The sequence below is a fragment of the Piliocolobus tephrosceles genome, chromosome X (genome assembly GCF_002776525.5).
Source record: "Piliocolobus tephrosceles isolate RC106 chromosome X, ASM277652v3, whole genome shotgun sequence".
In the NCBI taxonomy this organism is placed as follows: Eukaryota; Metazoa; Chordata; class Mammalia; order Primates; family Cercopithecidae; genus Piliocolobus; species Piliocolobus tephrosceles.
The window spans coordinates 1241708-1253026 of NC_045455.1; the positions used below are offsets into that span (position 1 = coordinate 1241708).

At 48.2% G+C, this 11319-nt stretch overlaps 1 protein-coding gene and 1 long non-coding RNA gene across 2 annotated transcripts in view; both read right to left on the reverse strand.

The window, feature by feature from the left end:
• The window catches only part of LOC116418596 (guanine nucleotide exchange factor DBS-like), a 149393-nt gene that overhangs the window by 115655 nt on the left and 22419 nt on the right, over positions 1-11319 (reverse strand). The gene's annotated exons all lie outside the window — the stretch shown is intronic.
• On the reverse strand, positions 7408-8757 carry LOC116418590. The gene is made up of 2 exons (XR_004228688.1): positions 8358-8757; positions 7408-7870 (listed from the first exon to the last, which is right to left on the reverse strand). It is a non-coding gene; the product is annotated as an uncharacterized LOC116418590 (long non-coding RNA).

Sequence of the window (11319 nt, forward strand, 5' to 3'; positions counted from 1 at the left end):
CCGGGTGAGGGGAGGGTCCCGGGCTGTGAGGGAGGATCCGGGCTGTGGGGGGGGGGCCGGGGCCGGGAGCCGGGGGCCGGGGGCCGGGGGCCGGGAGCTGGGGGCCGCCGCCCTCCCCGCGCCTGGGCTCTGCGGCCAACTCCAGCCGGGGGCCCTAGAACTCGATCGCCACCCGCAAACCACAGCCTCGGGAGTGGGGCGCATGGCGTCGGGACTCAGCCCCGGCGCCGCGGGCACAGGCGTGGCTGCCCCACCTGAACTCAGGCTGCGCAGGGAGGCGAGGCCTTCGCAGGCTGCGAGGCCCACGCAGGCGGCGGCGAGCCCCGGAGCGGCCCGAGGTGCACGGAGGCCGCGCGCGAAGCCCGCGAAGCAAGGCCCGCAGTATCCTTGCCCTGGCTTAGCCGAGGGCTCCAAACATTGTGCTTAAAGAGCAGAACAAGCAAACGATTTTGCCCAATAGAAGATCCACCGAGCCCTAAATACATATTCCTCCTCCGCTCGTCTGGCCCGGCAGCGCCGGCGGGGACCAAAGGTGCGCACGCGCTGCGCCCCCACCCCGAGCCGCCCCGGCCCTCAGGAAACTCAGAAGGAACCGCGGGCCCCCATGAGCCCCAGGAAGCACCACCGAAACCCTTGGAGGAGACACAGGAGCAAGTCCTTACAGGCTTCGATTAGGTGATGGCTTCTTAGCACACAAGAAGCACAACAACAACAACAAGATCAATTAAACCTCATCACAATGTAAAACTTTTTTGTTTGATAAAACACCATTAAGAAAGTGAATACAACCTACACAATTGGGAGAATGTTTCCAAATCTGAGCGATTTGCCTCCAAAACACATTAAGAACTCTCACAACTCAACAATAAAAAAGACAACCGCATTCACGTATGAATAAACACTTCCTTAAAGACGATATAAAATGGCCAATAAGCATGTGAAAAGATGGTCAACATCATTAGTTGTAAGGGAAATGTAAATCAAAACCACAATGAGATACGCTTCACCTGCACTGGGAGGCTAGAATAAAAGACAGAAAAGACAGGTAAGAATAGGTGTTGAGGAGGATGTGGAGAAACCAGAACCCTCCCACATGGCTGCTGGGAACACAGAACAGTGTAGCCTCTGTGAAAGACAGTTCCTTACAGAATTAAACAAAGGCCGGGTGCGGTGGCTCATGCCCATAATCCCAGCACTTTGGGAGGTCGAGGCTGGAGGATCACTTGAGTCCAGGAGTTTGAGACCAGCCTGGGCATATGGCAGAACCCTTTCTCTACTAAAAATACGAAAAGTAGCCGGGTCTGGTGCTGCGCACCTGTAGTCCCAGCTACTTGGGAGGCTGAGGCAGGAGAATTGCTTGAGCCTGGGAGGTAGAGGTTGCAGTGAGCCAAGATCGCACCACTGCACTCCAGCCTGGGTGACAGATCGAGACAAAAAAAAAAAAATTAAACATAGAGTTACCGTATGACCAGGCGATTCCACTTTTACATATATGCTTAAAAGAAATGAAAACATATATCCGCATTAAAACTTGTACATGAATGCTCACAGCAGCAGTATTCACAATGGCCAACAGCAGAAACAATCCAAATGTCCAACAGCTGATGAATGGATGAAGTGTGCTCTATCCAGACAAGGGACTATCAGGCAGCCATAAGAAGGAAGGAGGTACTGATTCATGCTACAACATGGGTGAACCTTGAAAACTGCTGAGGGAAGGCAGCCAGACACAAAAGGCCACAAGTCATATGATCCCATTTACATGACATGCCCAGGATGGGTGGCAATAGCAACAGAAAGTAGATTTGTGGTTACAAGGAATTGGAGAGAAGCGGGGATGGGGAGCAACTGCTAATCGGTGTGGGTTTGCTTTTGGGGTGATGAAAATATTCTAAAATTAGATAGTGGAGATCACTGTGCAACTCTTTGAATATGTCCAAACCACTCAACTGTACACACTGGTGAATTGTTATGGTGTGACCTATGCCTAAATGAAGCTGTTATTAAAAATAAAGTGAATGCTGGACCAGACAATCTGCAGACATCCACCAGCCCCTCGTGGACAATGACAGTGGGGCTTTTTGAATGAATTCCCCTCATAGACTTTCCCTGCAAACCAGTCAGAAGCCCACTGAGAAACATGGCGAGGACATGAGCCCCCCGAGGGTGGTCACCTGCAATTCTTTAAGTCACATCTGCATGAGGCCTGGGCTGGATGCTCCTTGCAGCTATGTTTCTGGGAGCCTGCACCTCACAGCTTACCAGGTTTTTGCTAGAAATCTCTCAGGCCTCTCTAAGCACCTTCCTGGCTCTGCACTTCCGTTTCTTCCAAATGCCATTCCAAAATGTCCCCATCATCTTCACACACCATATCCTTTGGACACATGTCAACCCTAAATACAGAAGGGAAAATAGAAGGGCAGCTCAGGAGAGTGCTGTCCCACCTTTCCTGCCCAACAGCACCCTCTGCTGGCACGTGGGGATGGTGCGGAGAAGGACTTAGGACATGGCCAGGCCTACCAGGTGGGTGGAGAGAATGTTAGGTCACCCACAATAGGGGAGCAGAACCACATCAAGAAATGTCCCTGCACCCACTGGACATTCCTGCAGGCAAAACTTGGTTACTTGCATCTGAACTCATTCACTTCATTTAACACGTAACTAGACAGAATTTTTTTACTTATTTAAAACTAAACTAGATTTTCTTAGAATAAATTATTGTGTAAATCAAACAGGTGGACTATGGTTTTAGGAACTTTATCCAGAGGTTTTGCAGTTTCAGGAAACTCCATGACCACATCAAAGCTATTTGTGAACTCAATCACCTGATAGCCACACCTGTGCCCGCCTACACCTGTGTTCACTCAGGATGCTCCACACACACAGTGTGCTCAATCCTAATAGATTTATATTTTACTATAAGTTATTTTCCTTTTACACCTAAAGGAAATGTACTAGGAATTTTATTTCAAATAGAATTCCAATAGAAATTATATAATATATTTGAATACATGGTTTGATATAATTTATATTTGAATTATATATAATATATAATATGAAATATGTATAATATGAAATATGTATATATGTATACATGGCTTATGGGCTTCCGGAGTGCCACCACACACACCACACAGACCTGTACCCTGGGCTTTGTGAACAGGACACATCCCAGGAACCATGTTTCTAAAGCAAACCAAGACACCACCAAGATAAAACAAGGTGGCATTATGGGCTGATGACCTGAATTTTTGTAGGTTGCATTTTTATGTGATAACCATGATGGCCACTCTGACCCTGCAGAAAAAATGGTGAAAATATGCACCCTATGGTGGTGCCAGACACAGCGGGGCTGCTAGGTGAATTTCACATCCAGAGCCCATGTGTCTGATCCAGTCACTCTGGGCTTCATGCTCCCAGGGCAGTCCTCTCCAGGGACTGTACAAGGAGGAGGGTGGGCTCAGAGATCATGATCTCAGAGCAAAGAAAGGTGCTGACCGCATTCTAAATCACACGCCACCCAAATGCTGGGGTCTGCATAGGTAGCTAAGTAACTACAGAGCAAGCCCATGAAGATGTGGTTCTTTTAAGTGCTCATGAAATGAACCATCGATATTTGGCATACATACACAAATATGCGCATAGTGAATACGTTATGCCATTTTTGTAGCTACATTTATGTTTATAGTAATACACATAAAGCTATACAGAAGATTGACTGCAAAACAATATATTCTAACTGCAAAAACTGATTTAAATGTACATGTATATATAAGAAAAGATTCATATTCAAGTGTTGGCACACGAGGTTTCAAAGTCAAAATGGAAGCTGTCTATTTTGCCATGTCCCTGAAACCCACTGAGAGGTGACCCACATAGGCAGTGGGCAGGGAGCTGGGCCAGGCAGTACACAGCCGGCAGCACCTCAGGGCCTTCCCCGCCCCAACGGACCGCAGGAAGTGACTGCCCACAAGCCATCTGGCTTGCCCGGCGCCCCCAGAATTCTGCATTCAGTTCCATTCAAAGCCTGGGCACCTTCCCCGTGCTGGCACTGGAGATGCATTCATGAAACCCCCTGTCTCCAGACAGATGAGACAGTGAAATGAACAACTAGAGTTTCTGGCGGTGTCAAAATAAACCAGTTATAAACTACTTATCATAAAACACAGATTTACATAAAAAAGTGTCAAGATTTTTTTTTTTTTTTTGTGACAGAGTCTCGCTCTGTCGCCCGGGCTGGAGTGCCGTGGCCGGATCTCAGCTCACTGCAAGCTCCGCCTCCCGGGTTTACGCCATTCTCCTGCCTCAGCCTCCCGAGTAGCTGGGACTACAGGCGCCGCCACCTCGCCCGGCTAGTTTTTGTATTTTATTTTTTAGTAGAGACAGGGTTTCACTGTGTTAGCCAGGATGGTCTCGATCTCCTGACCTCGTGATCCGCCCGTCTCGGCCTCCCAAAGTGCTGGGATTACAGGCTTGAGCCACCACACCCGGCCTCAAGATGTTTTTAAAGACAAAATATTTATTATGAAAACAATGAGAAATGAAATTCTTGCATAAGGAAACTGACGCACCTCAACATTATAGAGGGACCGACTTAATGATACGGATGTCCCCCAACCCCGTTGTATAAAAACTTGATAAACTACCCCAAAGAAGGCCTCTGACCCAATCACCAGCCCCAGCTGCAAGTATTCCCTGTAAGCCCGCTCTGCACCTGCCTAGAGCTTTTTTTTTTTTTGAGACGGAGTCTCACTACGTCTCCCAGGCTACAATGCAGTGGCACGATCTCAGCTCACTGCAACCTCCGCCTCCTGAGTTCAAGTGATCTCCTGCCTCAGCCTCCCACATAGCTGGGATTACAGGCATGCCACCATGCCCAGCTAATTTTTTGCATGTTTAGTAGAGATGAGATTGCATCATGTTGGCCAGGCTGGTCTCAAACTCCTGACCTCAGGTGATCTGCCCACCTCGGCCTCCCAATGTGCTGGGATTACAGGCGTGAGCCACTGAACCTGACTTGCCTCGCACTTTTGATACCAAGAAGGGTGTTTCTCCCTCTGCTGCACATCCATAAGATGCTTTCCATTTAACTCAAAGTGTCCAGGTACAGAGTTAGCACCAGGTACAGAGGGCTATTGGTGAGGTACACTGGGAGCCTCTGTTGCAGTCCGACATCTTTCTCGTGATTGGAGTGGGGAGGATATGCTTGGGGAGGAGGAACACAGAGGTAAAGTGGCATCCTGGTCGCGCCTTACCCAGGGCACATGCATCCATATACCTGGTCACCATCGGTGCTGACCTCGATTGCCTGGCTGAGGTCGTCAGGTCCTCTGCTGGGAAGTTACTCTTTCTCTTTCCATCTTGAACTCTTTGGAACAACATAGCTGTGCGCATCCCACGCTCAGGAAGTCGGGATCTGAGCTCCCCTCCTGGACGGCAACTCATCTACATGAAGGATGGGGAATTCTTCTGCAGGGGAGACTTATCTCTTCTCTCCGGTCATGTATTAATATCTATTCAATCATTTATATCAGTGTAGACTCATGCTTCTTCATCTCGTTCTTGGGGTTATAATACAATGCGACTTGACTCTGCTGCTCAAATTGTTCTGCTTTGGCCGTAGGGAGTGTTCGGTGGTTCCTGCGTCCCTCTGGCCTGCCCCCATCCATGTGGGTTTGGGTTTTGTTTTTTTTGTTCCTTCCTTTCTGGCACTGTAAGATGATCCGGTCTCATCTTGCATACTTCCTGCCCCCATCCTAGAATCCGCGGTTTCTCTAGGAAGCTCTGTTGCTTCTACTGAAGAATGGAATTAGAAACCAAGATCTGGCCATCGGCGGGCGCTCGTGGACACTGGGTGCTGCTGCTTCCAGGTCCTCTCAGCTGTCAGGACAAGGAGAGGCACGTGTGCGCTATGGGGTGTGCACACTGTATGTCGCCATCGTATCTGCACTAAGCTAAGCGTGAGTTCACACTGACGCCGCACACCTGCTGCTACAACACGGGTGGTTCTCAACTCCTCCTTGCTCATCTGTAGCCTCTCCTGGAACAGTGAGAAAGCAGCTCCCACTGCAGACAGCCGCTCACCTAATCACTCAGTTTCAGCTTCAGGAAGAGCAGCATCAGCATTACCGACCTGTATCTATGGGAAACGATGTAATTAAGTGGAGTCTGGGGTGTTTGTGTGGCTTCTTTTGCCTCTAGTTTCACAGACCCCACTTGTGCCTAGTCGCACAGGTCAGCACCCTGTTCCTCTCCTTCCGTGAGGCAGTTTCATGCATCCGTCAGCACAGGTTGGCTCTCATGTCTTGGTCTGCATTCCGGAATTTCCTGGGACCCCTCTGACCTAAATGATTTTTGCTATTTATTTATGTATTTATTTATTTGAGATGGAGTCTCACTCTGTCACCTGGGCTGGAGTGCAATGGCGCAATCTCGGCTCGCTCCAACCCCTGCCTGCTGGGTTCAAGCAGTTCTCTTGCCTCAGCCTCCTGAGTAGCTGGGATTACAGGCACACTCCACCACGCCTGGCTAATTTTTGTATTTTTAGTAGAGACGGGGTTTCACCACGTTGGCCAGGTTTGGTCATGAACTCCCGACCTCAAGTGATCTGCCCGCCTCAGCCTCCCACACTGCTGGGATTAGACCTCAAGTGATCTGCCCGCCTCAGCCTCCCACACTGCTGGGATTACAGGCGTGTCCTAAATGATTTTTAAATTTGCAGGTATTAAGATTTACTCTGTGCTGTGCATTTTTAGGGGTTTTGACAAATACATTATATCATACAGGGTAGTTTCACTGCCTTAAAATCCCCAGAGCTCCACCTACTCACCCCTCTCTCCTCTCAGCAACTATGAATCTTGTCACTGTCTCCATAGTTTTGCCTTTTCCAGAATATCACAGAGTTGGAATCATACAGTCTGTGGCCTTTTCAGATTGGCTTCTTCCTCTTAGCAATAAGCATCTGAGTTTCTTCTATGTCTCTTCATGACTTAGCCCGTTTCTTTTCCCTGCTGAATAATATTCCATCATCTGGATGGACCACAGTTTGCTTATTCATCCATGGAAGGACATACTGGATGCTTCCAGGTTTTAGTGCTTGTGAATAAAGCTCTTATAAACACTTATGTGCAGGTTTTTGTGCAACTTTGTGTGGACATAAGTTTTCAACTAGTTTGGGTAAATACCAAGAAGCAAGATCACTGGACCGTATGGTAAGAGTGCATTTAGCTTTGGAAGTAACAGCCATACTGTCTTCCCTACTCCCTCCACTCCATCCCAGCGAACGAGAGCTCCCCATGCCCTGTGTCCTCGTCAGTACCAGGCATCACGAGGTTTTGTGGAAGCCGCCGCTCTAACAGGTGTGTAGGGGCATATGTAACTCTCTAATGACAAATGATTCTGAGCATCTTTTCTGGCACTGGTTTTTATTAGAACGTTGGTTTTTATTAGAACAGCACTATGCTGTGTATACAGACCAGCAACGATTTTCAATGACAAATGGGAAGAATGAATGTCACAAAACAGGGGTCACTTGGGAAAGAAAGGATCGCCACAAACAGAAGAAAACAACAAGCAGCCCACTGCTAACTCAGCCACAGTGACCGTCCCAAGTCGCTTCCCCAGTCTGTGGTCACTCCGCCGTCCCAACTATGCCGTCCGTGATGCAGGCGTCATCATCTGCTTTCCGCAGAAGAGGAACCCGAGGCCGGAGGTTCTGGGCAGGGTGCTCAGGATGCTGTGGCCAGCGGTAAGGGGCCAGGGTCTGGAGCTCTGTCCACCTGTTGATTCTGACACCGGCTGTGGAGGGGCCCGAGGGCAAGGGCAGACTCTATGCACTTCACAGATTTCATCAGGAGTGTGAAGAGTTAACCTGGAAATGAGTTTCAAATGAACTCCCTGTTGTTTTTCCCCAGTGGTTTTACTAATGCATTTAAGAGAAGGTGGAAAGGGCAGGCTCCCATCCCAATAAAAGATAAATGGCTTTATCCCATTTCCCGGCCTCTAAGTGGCGGTGTGCCAACAAGACCAAACTGTGACAGCACCCTGCAGCCACAAAGCTGAACAAACCGCAGCGTTGCTGCAGCTGCGCAGGAATCAGGGGAAGAGATTCACGTTAAGGGCAACCACGAATCCAGGAATAAACAGCAAATACCCCTTTGAACAGAGAAACCCAGCGGCCATTTATAGAACCGATGTAAAACTGATCAGGTATATCCCTGGTTTCTCCACGGCAGGAAAAGGAAAAATGAGCCAACAGCTGGAGCTCCCTGGGCAGGCAGGAGAAAGGGATGTGGAAACACTGAGCACCACTCCCTCCCCGCTGGGAGGCCCCAGAAGACACAGCCAGGATTCCGAACCTCTGTCATCAGCACGCTGAACAGCTCAGGTGAGAGGCGCATCCTGGCTCTAACATGCTCCAGTAAAGGCTGGCTTGTGTCTCCTGGTTCTGTGTCCACAGGTGCCAGCCACAGACAGCCCCACTGCAGATGCCACAGGCTGTCAGCCGGGAGGAGGCGCAGACCCTCATCCACATATATGGCCAGAAAAGGCCCTCGGCCGGGAAGTCCTCCTAAGGAGGGTCTGAGGAGCACGCACATTCATCTCCCCTGCAGGGAAGTGTTTCAGAGCTGCCAGAGACTGTTTTTAAGAAACATATGGCCCTTTCCCTGTGCCAAGACCCCATGCATTTTACATGTGTCTCTTAGTCCTGTGTGTGTCCCATACAACAGGCAAATTAAAGTTTCAGAGTGCACACTCCAGCTATTCACAGACACTAACAATGCCAATGCTCCTACAAAACAAACACTAGGAGTAGAGAGTCATCATGACTTTTTTGGATGTGGGGGAAGGAAAAAGGCACCATATTTATTTGAAAGATATGGACATAGTTCCTTTCCATTTAGATAGCATCTTTGCAAGTCACAGTAACTGCTGGCATGGTTAGACAGAAATAGGCTCTGTGCACATTTCCAAGGATTGTAACTAGGCACATTCACACAGAGAATTACTTATGACTGCGAGGAAAAAAGACCATGGCAGTGCTTAGGAAACTGAGGAACCAAGCAGGTCGGGCAGTATCTACCACTCAACTTACATTATAGAAAGTTTTCTTTAAATCATAGACATTTCAAACAAGTCAAAAACATCAGAAACAGTGCAATGACTGCAACAATATTGGCGCACGGCCGGCCGTGTTTCACCTTCATCCCCAACAATGGCTGCCCACCGTCAATCCAACGCAAACCCCAGGCAGCACAGAACTGTCACGCACACAGAGTCCAGCAAATATTCCTAAAAGGTAATGACTTTTTATAACACATAAACACAATCAATCACTTCCACAGCCACAATACAATTAATAATTATTCAGAATTAAATATCTAGCCAGTGTTAAAATTTCTCCTGTTATTTTTTTCTCTGTGTTTTCTAGACACATTTTGTTTGAACTAGGATCAAAATCTCATCCAGTCCATAGACTGCAATTGGCTGCTATTTCCTGAGTCTCTTTTGATAGACAGGTTTTCCTGCTGATTCTTTTTTCTTTCCAATTTTTTTTTGTTGTTGGAGAAACCAGGTCATTTGTTGTGTGGAGCTTCACATGATCTGGGTTTTGTCGTTTACGCCGCCTCGGAGGTGTTTATCATGTACCTCTGTTCCCGGTATTTTCTATAAATTGATAGTTAACATCTAGATGCCTGGTCAGATTCTGGTTCAGCTTTTACTTTTACTTTTTTGGCAAGAACACTTCACCAAGGGAGGTGCTAATGTCCAACTCGCTTTCTGGGATGCCAGCAGCTTCCTGATCAGAGGCTGTGGAACTGATTGTATTGCGTTCATGTTTTATAAAGAGTCATTAATTACCTTTTAGTCTTGCGCTTGCTGGTAGAACAAGATGTTGTAGGCTCGGTGGGCACATTTTCCCCCAGATCTGGTCATTTCTCCAAAGACCTCCAGATTCTCTCGGTGGGAATGACATGAAGAGACCACAAGTGCGTTCTCTGTGTTCAGTTTTTTCCATGGACAGATCTAAAAACCATGCATTTTAAGATAAAAGACACTGGACTTACACAGATGCTGCCAATTCAAACTCAAGACTAGAAGACTATTTAAAAAATTGCAAATAACTCTATTTCTGCCAGAGTACTTTTGGGACAGATTCCTAGAAGTGGAATTGCTGGTCAAAAGGCAAATATGTCTAAGACCTTGCTAGATACTGCCACGTTCGCATGATGAGGTCAAGTTCAGCCCTCCCTACTTCTCCAGCTAAACTTCTGATTAGCGAGAGGCAGTATGTCAGTGTGCTTTTAATTCATATTTATTTATAAGTGTGATTTAGCATCTTTTTTCTTTTAAACTGACAAAAACTGTATTTATTTATAGCGTACAACATGATGTTTTGAAGTACGTATGCACAGTAGAAAGGCTAAATCGAGCTAATTAGCACATGTCTTAACTCACATGCTTATTTCTTAGTGGTGAGAACACTTAAATCTACACTTGGCATTTTCAGAAATTCATTAGTTATGATCACCATACTGTACAATCCTCCCTGACCAACATCTTCCCGGCGCACCCCACACCTGCCCCAGGCAACCACCACTCTGCTCCTACGAGTTCCCCTGTCTTCCAGCGCACATGTAAGCGAGCTCATGCAGGATTTGTCTTTCTGTGCCTGGCATATTTCACTTAACAGAATGTCCTTTGGGTTCACATATGTTGTCACAAATGATAGGGTTTCATCTTTTCCCAAGGCTATACAGCACTCCACTGTGTATATAGACCAAGCCGCACAGCACTCACTGCAAACGTAGACCAGGCCGCGCAGCACCCCGCCGTGCACATAGAACAGGCCGTACTGTGCATGTAGACCAGGCGGTACAGCACTCACTGGGCACGTAGACCAGGTGGCGCAGCACCCCACTGTGCACGTAGACCAGGCGGCCCAGCACCCTGCTCTGGACTTAGAACAGGCCGTACTGTGCATGTAGACCAGGCCGTATGGCCCTCCGCTGTGCATATAGACCAGGCCGTGCAGCACCCCGCAGTATATGTAGATCAGGCCATACTGCAATATGCTGTGTATATAGACCAGGTCAAGCAGCACTCTGCTGTGTATATAGACCAGGCCGTGCAGCACCCCGCTATGCATACAGGCCAGGCCGTGCAGTACTCCGCTGTGCATATAGACCAGGCCGTACTGCCCTCCGCTATGCATATAGACCAGGTGGTACTGCAGTCCGCTGTGCATACAGACCAGGCCGTGCAGCACTCCGCTGTGCATGTAGATCAGGCCGTACAGTGCATGTAGACCAGGCCATA